We start from the raw sequence: 12,761 nt of genomic DNA on the forward strand, positions 1-12,761 counted from the left end.
TGAAAAGATACCTGCATCCCCATGCTCATTGCAGCATTATTTACAATAACCAAGATGTGGAAACAACCTAAGTGTCCAATGATGGATGAATAAAGAAAATGTGGTATGTATACACAATGGAATATTATTTAGTCATAAGAAGGCACGAGATCTTGTCATTTGTGACAACATGGATGCACCTTGAGGGCATTATGCTAGGTGAAATAATCAGATAGAGAAAGACAAATACTGATCTCTCTTATATGTGGAATCTAAAAGTAAACAAACAAACAAACAAACCAAATCAAGGTCACAGAGACAGAGAACAGGTACATGGTTGTCAGAGGCAGGGTGTGGGGGGTAGAAGAAATAGGTGGACTGTTTTTGCTTTGGTTTTCAATAAATTGAATTTTAAAAATAAATAAAAACAAAAAGCCTAAAAAATAAAATAATAAGAAAGCTTCTGCACAGCCGAGGAAAAAAGCCAACCAAAGGGAAAGGCAACCTATGAAATGGGAGAAAATACTGGCAAACCATATATCTAGAAGGTGTTAATATGTGAAATATACATGCATAACTCAGCAGCACAGAAACTAATTCAGTTTTAAAAGTAGGCAAAGGACCTGAACACACATTTTTCTAAAGAGGATGTACACATGGCCAACAGGTACATGAGAAGGTCCTCGATATCACTACACATTCTCTATGGTATCATGGAAAGAAATGAGAGTGATGATAAAGGATTCTATCAAAACTGAGAACAAGCCATGCATGGTCCCCAGTGTGGCCGCTCCCTCCATTCTCCATCCTCCACTGCAAGAGCACAGATGAACACATCCACTGGTCAAATTCTCCTCTCCACTTGGTGATTTAGTGCCTCTCCTTAGTGGTTACAAAGATCCTCATGCTCCACAGTCATTTTGTAAGTCCAACTGCATACCTCTTCCCCAGGCTTTCTTGAACCCCTCCCAAGCTCCTGACTGACGAGTGGAGCGATTCTCCAGTGCCCACGAGTACATGCATATCCTTACCTTGGGCCACCACGAGATGGATCTGGGCCAGAAATACATTTGTTACCTGACGTCCTCACAGGAAGGGCATGATGGCACTTTGAATACCAGCATCAGCTTGGACCATATCCAACTGCCCTTGAAAATCTGGTTAATTCCCTTTTCCAAGGTGTGGTTATTCAAGTGGAACACCACAGTTTCTTTCAGAGACAGACTGGAAGAACCACTGGAAGAACCAATGACACTCACCGTGGCATTGAGAAGTTCTTCCTTGTGGGGCTCAGTCCCCTCTTTAGTCAATGGATTCTGGGTCTGAAAACTGGTTCAGGTGTGGAAAATGGGCAGAGGATATGACTTACCATAGTCTTCTGTGAATACATCCTTCTTTTGAGATACAATTCATGAAATTCAATTCAGGGGCACCTGGGTGCCTCAGTCGGTTAAGTGTCTGACTTCAGCTCAGGTCATGACCCTGCAGTCCTGGGATCAAGCCTGGAGTCGGGCTCCCTGCTCAGCAGGTAGCCTGCTTCTCCCTCTCCCTCTGCCCCTCCCCTGCTTGTGCTCTCTCTCTCACTCACTCGCTTTCTCTTTCAAATAAATAAAGTGTTTTTTTAAAGTATATAATTCAGTGGTTTTTAGTCTATGTACAAGGTTGTGTAACCATGAGCACTCTCTAACTCTAGAACATTTCCATCACCCCAAAAAGAAACTGTACCTCTTAGCAGTCAGGCTCAATTCATCCCTTACAACAACCTCCACCCACCCCACCCCACCCCCCGGCAACTATTAATCTTTATTTGCCAGAATACTGGACATTTCATACAAATGGAATCATGCGATATGTGACCTTTCAAGACTGACATCTTTCACTCAGCACGATGTTTTTGAGGTTCATCCACATTGTAGCTGATGTCAGTATATTATTCCTTTTGATGGCTGAATAATATTCCACTGTATAGATATGCCACATTTGTCTGTCCATTCATCAGCTGATGGACATTTGGATATGAATCTGTTCTCAACCCTTTTGATTGTGTTTATTAAGCAGTGCCCATCTATTTTGCCCCTAGGAACACCTTGTTCTATAGACCATCTCCACTCCCTGTGTCTCTGAAAATTAGAACACTCACCCTCTTCCCCCTCATTCTGACCTTACGTCCATTATGGTAATTATGGTAACTACACCCACCTTGAAGAAGCAAGTACTGCCGCTCAGTGCTGCTGTCGGCCCTTGCTATTCCGGCCCTTGTTCTCATCCCCACTGCTCCTGGAAGCCCTGCTGTATGACAGTGTTTCCTAACTTCAGCCTGGCTTGCAGAGGACAGCCACCACTGAGCTTCTCAACAATGTTAGTGCTCCCCTCACCAAGAATGCCTTATCACCTTGGAGAGTGTCCTCCAGCCTTCCCAAGGAGATGCTGGGTTTTCCTGTCTCATAGAGCAGACCAATTCTTAGAGGCTACTTCTCTGAGCCCTTTGACCCTTCCTCCACAGCCTGCCTCGAAAGTTCTGGCATTGTTTCCCCATCACTGCTCTCTTTAAATGTGGGCCATTGCTTCTTTTCAAGTTTCCAAGAGCCATCCCAGAGGGAATCATCCTAGGGCATGTTCCTTAATGTCTGTGTTATGGCTGAATGCCCTCATATCAACAAATCTCTCTTATCCAGTTTATTTTACTGTTCCCCTTGGTCCAGCACCCTCAGGATCATTCTCATTCTCATTCCAGGCACATTCTCATTCCTACTAGTACACATTAGGCAGGTTCAAGAGCTCCTTTGGTGTATAATTCCTCTTCTCCCTGAGCAGGTCAGCAAAAGTCAGGGTCCAAGGGAAGGGCTGGGGCCCTGACATTTGGGATAGGGATGTTTGAACTGGAGGGCTTTCAGATTCCCCTGAACATAAGGGTCTCTAGGGGTTCACTCCCATTTGTTGAAGATAGAACCCCCATCCATTGCTTGAAGACTGCACAGACCTCACATGAAGCAGGTGCCTTTTAAGACCATGGTGGCTCTCCTTGGGGACGGGCTCCACCTCCCTTCCTGGCTCCAGACCAATTAACTAGAGCCTGGTGGCAGGCAATACAAACCAACTGGGATGACTCAGCAGAAAGGGCCTTTACTAGCAGGACACTGGGAGGTAAGGCTGCAGAACCAAGCTTGGAAAATACCCAGGAACCAAGGGGGTGTTGGAGCAGGAACCACGTTCACAGCCACGCCAGCAGAATGGCCAGTTGGGGTGCTGCTAACTTCTGGAGCAGCCCACTGCCCTCTCTGTACATAAATTCTGGCTATTCTTTCGTGATCTCACCTCTCACTGTGAGTCCAAACCCCATGCAAGACCATCCTGGTGCCTGAACCCAGGTGACTGGCCTGTGCCCTGCTGGGTAGGTGGGGAAGTGAGGAAGGATGGTGTCAGTACTTTGGTTTCAGAAGTCACCTCCCACCAAACTCCCACCATGGGGGATTCTCTGCCAACACAGGAGGAGTTTCAGGTCATGGTCAGGTAAAGATAAATGTGCCTTACCTGTTGCTGGGTGAGAGGGACATGGGTAGGGGTGCTGGGCTATTCCCTCAGATCTGTTGTCAGAGCACACACATATTGACAATGCCAATATTTTAGAGTATGGCCCTTCCTGGGGAAATTTTTTATTCAGTAAGACCATCCCAGACTTCCTCCAAAGGAGTGAAGCCCTATTGGTGCAATGTGGGAATCTAGCCAGTAGGTACAGAGGGATGGGGAAAGATGCCAAACCCTTCTCAGCACCCTTGGAATCACCCCATAGTGGGGAATGGAGTTGGGGACTGGTACTTCTTACCCTGTTTGAACTTGAGGCTGGTCCTGCCAGAAGGCCTGCTATTGGGTTGGGATGTATGTAGAGCAGACACATACCATACCCAGGGGCTTCTTCAGCAGGGGATCCAAGAATGCTTCCATGTGGGGCTTCCAGATACACCCTCTTTAATTTTGGTTACAGAAGTCAGCCAGGTATCAGCATGTGGAACAAGATAGGCTGAAGACTAGAGCTCTGACCTGGGTCAATAGATACCTCTCTCCAGGTCAGCAAAATGAGGCACAGGTTAGGCAAAATGGCCATAAACAGTTCTGAGCTATGGCACAGTCAATTCTGAAGTGAGAAGATCAGCAGACTTATCACACCCTCGTTCCTGAGTATTCCTCACTTGGTTTTACTGGGCAGGGCACATGTCCCCAAAATGTGTGGACTCAGTCTACGCTATAATCACTATAATCACTATAATCAATCACTTGGTTCTGAGCTCCCTGGCATCCATGGCAATGATAGAAACTCAGTGACTTATGTTGCTGAGTTAATTAGAAGAGACAAACTTTGTTGGTGTGTGTATTAATTTGCTTGGGCTGCCGTAACAAAATGCCACACGCTAAGTAGCTTAGACAATAAAAATTTATTCTCTCACAGTTCTGGAGGTTAGAAGTTGAAGATCAAGGTGCCAGCAGGGTTGGTTTCTTCTGAGACTTCTCTCCTTAGCATGCAGATTTTTGCCTTCTCCTTAAATCTTCACATGGTCTTTCCTCTATGCCCATCTGTGTCTTAATCTCCTCTTCTAAGGACACCAGTCAAAGGTGATTAGGACCTACCCTAATGGCCTTGTTTTATCTTGATTACCTCTTTAAAGTCTCTATCTCCAAATACAATCACATTCTGGGGTACTGAAGGTTAGGATTTCAACATATGAATTTTAGGGGGCATACATTTTACCCCATAAAAGTATAAGACTAAATTGTGTTCTTGTACAAGGAATATTGATGAGCAATTTTTCTTGTGTCTTCCTTTCTTGACTCTACCCTGTTTACTGCAGTAGACTACCCACTTAGCCCTTCTTGGACAATGATTTAGGCTTCAGTAGCATCCTTCCCTCCTTCTACACAACCTCACTACCTAGTCATGGTCAAATGCAGTGTGGAGATTTTATTCTCTGTAGGGTGTGAGGGACTGATAGTCCTTAATGAATTCTCCCTTTTGTGTAGGATGGGAAAGAAGTAGCGTTCTAGAGAATGTGGCTTTAGGACCAGAGGAAGATCAGACTAAGGAGGCAAAAAAATGTCTTCTAGTCACCCCTCGCCTCCCTGCCCCTGTTGACTGCTTATATCACAAGAAAACAGAACTGGGAGTCAGGGTCCAACTGCATTATAATTGCCTGTGTGGTCTCAGGATGGCCTTTAATTGTTTTGAAGGTCATTTTTTTCATCTGCAAAGTGAACATTTCCGCCATATCTACCTTACCTTATTCTCATAAGAGGTACGTAACAATTTCAGTATGTTGTAAAGTGATATGTCAGTACTCATCACACACATGTCACAGTAGACTGGCTGCAGTTTAGCAAGGATGATTTCTATGATTACTTGCTCCTTCATCTTGGGGTGGACTCTGTGGCCCTGCTTAGTTTGGGGGCTGCGTCCACTGCAGTTTAGTGAAGGAACACCCGTACTGGTGAGTCCTCAAGATGCCACCAACCCACAGCACTGGAAGCTTTGCTGGGGAAGTGTCGATATGATGGTGGTGCTGCCTTGCATCTCAGAGGAACACTAGATGCTTTCCATGCAATGTCCTCATTGTACAACTGAGAAATCTGTCCTCTGGAGAAGCTCAAGGCAGCTCCAAGTTCTCACGGCAAGTCATCAAGAAAATGGGGATAAGAGTGTGTCTTTTTTCTCCCTCCTGAGCCTCAGTTTCCCTCCCCATCACATTGAGAAAGAAAATATGACTTCCCCTCTGTCTAGCACTTTGTAGAGGATAAATATACATTTTAAATGTATAATTGCATTTAAAAATCCAAACAACCCATTCTACAGTTGAGAGCACTGAGCCTGTTTGGGTCATGTTAAACTCGACAATCTATGACATGCAACATGGCCGCATGCCATGGTCCCCTCTGAAGAGTACCAGAGATAGGCTCCTTCACGGAATTGCCTTGCATGTGTCATGAGTGCCTTCAACCCTTGCCACAATGAAGGGGACTGATGGTGGCACCACTGGGCTGAGAGAAGGAAGACTGGTGGCCAGACAACTGCCTGATGCCTACTCTGTGGGAGTCACACATGTGCAACGGACATTTGCTTCTTATTTTTTTTTTTTTAAAGATTTTATTTATTTATTTGACAGAGAGAGAGATAGCGAGAGCAGGAACACAAGCAGGGGGAGTGGGAGAGGGAGAAGTAGGCTTCTTGCCGAGCAGGGAGCCTGATGCGGGCCTCGATCCCAGGACCCTGGGATCATGACCTGAGCCGAAGGCAGACGCTTAACGACTGAGCCACCCAGGCGCCCGGACATTTGCTTCTTTAATGAAAATGTTTTGGGCATCTACTAAGGCAGTTGATGGGAAGGAAGCTGAGAGATGGGCGGAGCAGGCAGAACAAGGTAGAGAAAGAGGACCAAGTCCTCCAGATGGCAAGACAACAGGGAAAGAAAGGGGATTGGTTTTTGGGACCCAGCGGGGGGCTTGAGGAGGAAGGTGCAGAGCCTACCCCTGGCCTGCCACATAGCAGATGCTTGGTAACTCAGGGCCAGTATGGACAGGCTTGACTCACTCTCTGGTGTCTCTCTCTGAGCCTTTCATCATGTGGCTGATATGGGCCTCGCAGAAGCTGTTGAGGTCCATGAATGCTCTCCAGGGCCATAGAGGATAGTAGATATGGCAGAAGCAGGACATGTTCTTCTTCCACTTGAAGTTAAGATGGGATATTTTTATTATGCGGTGATGATGGTAGTGGCAATGATGATGACAGTGATGGTAATGGTGGTGGTAATGATGGTGATGATGGGGGTGGTGACATTGATGGTGGTAGTGATGGTGGTGCTGATGGTGATGGTTGCGATAATGACAGTGATGATGATGATGGTGGTGATGGTGGTGGTGATGATGATGATGATGGGGGTGGTGACATTGATGGTGGTAGTGATGGTGGTGCTGATGGTGATGGTTGCGATAATGACAGTGATGATGATGATGATGGTGATGGTGGTGGTGATGATGGTGATGATGGGGGTGGTGACATTGATGGTGGTAGTGATGATGGTGCTGATGGTGATGGTTGTGATAATGACAGTGATGATGATGATGGTGGTGATGGTGGTGGTGATGATGGTGATGATGGGGGTGGTGACATTGATGGTGGTAGTGATGGTGGTGCTGATGGTGATGGTTGTGATAATGACAGTGATGATGATGATGGTGGTGGTGATGATGATGATGCAGAAATTCATAGGCTTGGTTAAGAGCGTCACCTAACACCCTACCTGACACCTACCTGTCAGTTTGAGATGTCACTATTAAAGCTTTGTGCTTTGACTCTGCACGTTTTGCTCCTGGTAAAGGACAGCTGTCCCTGGGTGGGAGAGTTATGTTAAGCTTCAGCAGCTACTTACTCCTCAGTGTGGCTGTGCTCAGGATCTTTCATAAAGGTGTGCTTTTCTGGGGAAGTTGGTAAAGAGTGGGTCTTCACAGAAAAAATAAGAGAGTGGACTGCAGAAAGCTTCTGTGAACTGTGGGTCCCACTCAGCTGCCACCCCATCCCTTCATCTGCTGCCCACATGCTCTGCCATGCTTCTCTGGGAAGGCCTTTTACTTCACTCCTTTGCCACCACATCCTTCACCCCTGCCTGGCTCTGAACACCTCAGGCAAGGCACCAGTGTGCTGAGCAGAAGCTTCTGGAATGCCTTACCTGCCAGGGCCATTCCAAATTGACCTTGCAAGACTAGGCAGAGGCACAAGCTGGCTACCCCTGGGCTGCTCCTGTGGAGCCCCTGCAGTTTTTAAATTATTTTTATTTTTTTATTATTTATTTATTTATTATTTTTTAAAGATTTTATTTATTTATTTGACAGAGAGAGACACAGCGAGAGAGGGAACACAAGCAGGGGGAATGGGAGAGGGAGAAGCAGGCTTCCTGCTGAGCAGGGAGCCTGATGCAGGGCTCGATCCCAGGACCCTGGGATAATGACCTGAGCCCAAGGCAGATGTTTAATGACTGAGCCACCCAGGTGGCCCTTTATTTTTTATTTTTTTTAAGATTTTTTATTTATTCACTTGAGAGAGAGAGCAAGTGAGAGCATGAGCAGGAGGGAGGGTTAGAGGGAGAGGGAGAAGCAGACTCTGCGTTGAGCAGGAACCCCAACATGGGGTTTGATCCCAGGACCCCGGGATCATGACCTGAGCCAAAGGCAGTCAACCGACTGAGCCACCCAGACGCCCTTGCAGGTTTTTAATTAGTTAAAAATTAGATTTTAGGGCACCTGGGTGGCTCAGTTGGTTAAGCGACTGCCTTCGGCTCAGGTCATGATCCTGGAGTCCCAGGATTGAGTCCCACATCGGGCTCCCTGCTCCGCAGGGAGTCTGCTTCTCCCTCTGACCCTCCCCCCTCTCGTGCTCTCTCTCCCATTCTCTCTCTCAAATGAATAAATAAAAATCTTTAAAAAAAGTTAGATTTTAAATTTTTAAAAATTGTTTTTCTAGCCTGTTTAGAAAAACTAGGACATTTGGTGTTCACACAGGCAGTCATCAGCAGAAGCCTCAGAATGCCTGGCTAAGCGTAATCCACTCCCAGATTCAGTAGCAAAATACCTGATATTTTTTATTTATGCCACTGCTTTGGGTTGGTTTGTTATGCAGCAAGAGATAACTGGTACAACAACCAAAGCTGTCTAAACCACCCTTCCCCAAGTCGTGGCATGTCAGGGGTGATCCTTCAATTTGCCCCACTCTTGTTGGAGTCTACAGAATTCTAGATCTGGTAAAGCAATCACAGCTCTCTGCTCTGTGATCTACCAGCCAGGACAGAAAGAAATTAGGACATGCAGTCTCCACCACAGTCCCCTGGCTGCTGGGAGACCTCTGTTGGGTGTATGGTTCCTGCCCTCTCACGTGAGGGGTTTGATATTAAGAAACCAAGGAAAACCTGCAGGCTCTTTGCTCCCCACCCCAAGCCTGCATTGCTGGCTCTGAGCTCTGTTGCCATATTTGATTTGTTCCAAAGGGCCAGCAGATGCTCTCTTCTTCTTCCCAGCTCTGATTTGTTCTCCCATAGTACCATCAGGCCCTGCAACCCAAGGTGTTTGAAGTTTCCTGGCCCTAAGTTGGTCTTGCAAGGACTTGGTCCAATGGTGCATCAATCTTTCAGCTTTGCTCTTCTGCCCCCTGGTGGAAGGTCTTACGTGGCCGGCCCACCCTCTGAATGGCTGTGGTTCTGACATCTGACAGAGCCCAGCATTCTCCTACCTTCTCCAGCCCCACATGGGGGCTCTGTGGTTGGGATGCTGATCCCAGCAGGTCTCATTTGGATGCCAGTGCTTCTTTACCTATGATTCTGGCCAACCTTTTACCCCCTGTAGCTCCCTGCAGGAGGGCTCCTGGGTCTGCCATATCAAAGTGGCTTCCTCTGCTCATCCAGTGAGACAGAGCTCAGAGAATGCCAAGAGGCAGGCATCAGGCTCTGGCTTTCCCTATTTTCCTATAACCACCGGTGTGCCAGTACCACCTAGATCCAGGTCACGCTGTCCTACCTTCTGCTTGAAGGTGGGACTCTAACCCTCAGCTCCATCCCATGCTCAGGACCAGGGCCACTCATGCAGCCTGGGGCCAACTGGCAGAGGGTCCACCTACACCCATACCCTGCCTCGGGGTCCTAAGAGAGAGGAGTGTCCCACCTCTCTCTGCTTCTTCTGGGCAGAGCTTCTGCCCCTTGGTGACAGACAACTTCAAGCCTTGGGTTCAGTGGGGCCCTGAGATGTGGGTTTCTCTCTATTCTGCTTTAAAAACAGTAAAAGCAAAATGCCTTGCTTCCAAAGAAAAGAGGAATTTTCAGGCTGTCCTGTGTTCTCCCTCACAGGAGGTGTGCTGCTTGGTCAGGGAGGGGTCACACAGACCTTGGAGTATCTGCCTTAGCGCAATGGACAGACCATACTTTCAAGCCAACCGCTCCCCATGAGAAGGTAAACTCAGGTCCTGGGAGGTTCAGAGAGAGTCCAGCCTGTCTGGTGGGAATTCTCCCAAGGAGCTGTGAGCACAATCGTGCATACTTAAGGGAAGCTTCTTGTACATGTTTCTAGTCTCCAGCAGTAATGAACCCACACTGGTGTTTCCAAAACCACTTCAGAGAAAGCCCCCAGACCAAGAGCTGGCTGTCAGAGAAGCAAGAATCTTTCTAGCCCCTGGCAGAACTTCTTGCCGCTAACATCCATTCCTCTTCCAGAAAAAATTCTAAGGCCTTAGAAAATTGGATGCCCAGTAAAGCTGGGCTAACAATTGATTTCCAGTTGGTATTTTATTAGCAAGTTTTTCAGACTTCATATAAAGCCACAGAACGTTGATTCTCAGGCTGGGGCATGCAGTCCCTGAGCTGGGCATTCTCCCCAAAGGTGAGCACATGGGGGCTTTCCATGTGCTCTCTAAATGTGGCTTCCGTGGTCCCTAAGCCACCAGGGCTTGAGCCAGACCATGTGCCTACATAACACGTAACACCAAGCAGTGGAGAACATGATGAATGAAGGATGCTCTTGGCTTTCATCTGGGGGATAGTTTTAATCACAGGAGCAACTGAATACTTCCTCCAGATGCAAAATCTTGGTCATGACCCCAGAATGTAGCCCAGCTGGGGAAAACAATGAAGGTAGAGGTCAGCTTCATATGGGTCACAGAACCCGCGGGTGATGGAGGGTAGGAACTTTTTCCTGCAGCTTGTTCTTCATTGGTTGGATTATATGCAGAGCCTTCTCACACCTCTTGGCTTCACCAGCAAATAGATGCCTCTAGACTTGCTCAGTTTAGGCTCAGCTGGGCCCAGCTCTCTGCACATGCATGCCTCTGTTCATTTCACCACCGCTCTGGGAGGCAGGTAATGATGCAGATGGGAAAACCGAGGCTCAGAGAGAGAGGAAGTGGTGCAGCAGGGACTTGATCCCAAAGCCCACACCCTTGACTCTGTAGCTCTCTGCCTCCCTGTCATGTTGAGCCACTGGCCCTCCAACAGAATATGATGTCACCATCTCCAAATAGCCTGGGAGAGACTGAAGCCCAGAAAGTAAGTGACTTGCCAAGATGACAGGGATTATTAGTAATGGACCAGGAGCTACCAGCTGTTCCTTGGCCCCATGCTTAGTCCTCTGTCCCCACTGAAAACATAATTAAAATATGTCCACAAATTCTTTGCTATTCTTCCCATTAGACTGCAGAGCCTGAATCCCTTCTCCTTGAGTGTGGACTGTGCTTAGCAACCCACTGCTAACAAATGGAATGTAGCAGAAGGGACTGTGTATGATTCTGGAGACAAGGTCACAGAAAGCACTGTGGCTCCCTCCTTGCTTAGTCTCTCTTGGATCACTCGCTCTGGAGGAAGCCAGCTGCATGCCATGTCAGGAAGACCCTTGACAGCCCCATGGAGAAGTATACTCAGCTGAGACCTCCGGTCAACAATCACATGAGTAACCTTGGCAGCAGACCTCCGGCCCCAGTCAAGCCTTCTCATGGCTGCAACCCTGGTTGACATCTTGACCACATCTTGGAAAGAAGTGGAACTGGAACCACCCAGATTTCTGACCCTGGAAACTGTAGGAGATAATAAATATGTGTTGGTTTAAGCAGCCAGGCTTGGCTCTGATTGGTTATGCAGCAACACAGAACTAATACACCTGTTCCATCCCCCCCTCTTCCTTATCATCTTCTGTCATTATCTGCTTGGTGTCCCTCCCACCCCCTTCAGGGAAAGTCTGTTCCATCAAGAAGGGAGAATATGGAGTGGGTCTCCCGGTTAACATGCTACATCTCAAGTAATCCTTGGGTTATCTACCAAAAAACTCCTCCTTCCTTCTTCTAAAGGACAAAGAGATCCCAAGGCTACTCAAAGCCATAGCCTAGGGCTGTTCCTGATATTTTCCGTCCCGAGGTCATTCCAAATGGCTGCACTGAGCGTGGACAAGAGGAAGCCATGCCTAGGGGAGCCACGTTGTTCTCTCTGACTTACTGACAAGAGGCACAGGACCCTCCGGTCGCAGAGCACAGGGAAACACTGGCAGGTTCTGGAAATCCAGGTGAAGAAGTGCCATGTGTGTCCAGCCTGGACAGAGCAAAACAGCGGTAGCCACCACAGCAGGCTCCTTGTCAGTGATGGGAGTGGTGGGGGACAGCTGGGACACCCACAGCCCTCTTGGATACCCCCCTCGTTGGGTGACTAGCCATGCCTCATTCTGGGAGGAAACCCATGAAGTCTCTGACAGTGGTTGGAGAACAGGAGGGCAGGTGGGAAAGCAAGATACATTTTTCCTGAGCACCTGTTTGTCTATTGAATTTTGTACTTTGTGTGTGTGTATGTTGCCTATTCAAAGATAGATCAATTAAATATATTTAAAATATTATTTTACCAATTACCAAACTCTGCTTGGTGTTCCTAAATGAGACCTTTGTGGCCATATAAGTTTGGGGAACTTGGCTGATACGTCCTCTTCCTGGACTGTCACGTTAGCGAATTAAGGATCTGAGAAGTGCTATGGTAAAGAATCATGTTTAATCTGCTTCAACCCAAAACTTCCAAATTTGTCCAAACACATAACAATTTTTCCATAAACCCTTGGCTTTAAATAGCCTTGGCTATAAATAGGCAGCTGTGTTTTGCCACAATGTTCGGGAATGTGCCCCTGACAACATGGTGCCAATTACATATCCTTAAACACCAGGGGTGGGGGCTAGACATGAAGGACACCGGGGGACAGTGTCCAATAATGGACTCCAGGATCTTGGAAGCATG

The 12,761-nt window shown here is 47.4% G+C and overlaps 1 long non-coding RNA gene across 3 annotated transcripts in view; it reads left to right on the forward strand.

Annotated features, from left to right (window-relative positions):
- Positions 1-12,483, forward strand: part of LOC129046507 (uncharacterized) — a 33,126-nt gene extending 20,643 nt beyond the window's left edge. For 2 of the 3 annotated variants that reach the window (XR_008507966.2, XR_010404905.1), the window contains 2 exons: positions 9,852-9,954; positions 11,187-12,483. This is a non-coding gene — a long non-coding RNA (uncharacterized LOC129046507). The remainder of the gene's footprint in view (positions 1-9,851; positions 9,955-11,186) is intronic. The other variant, XR_008507967.2, reaches the window with a different exon arrangement.
- The last annotated feature ends 278 nt before the right edge of the window (positions 12,484-12,761 follow it).

This window comes from Mirounga angustirostris, unplaced genomic scaffold (genome assembly GCF_029215605.1).
Source record: "Mirounga angustirostris isolate CCGP_5_RB_7025 unplaced genomic scaffold, mMirAng1.0.hap1 SCAF_9, whole genome shotgun sequence".
Classification (NCBI taxonomy): Eukaryota; Metazoa; Chordata; class Mammalia; order Carnivora; family Phocidae; genus Mirounga; species Mirounga angustirostris.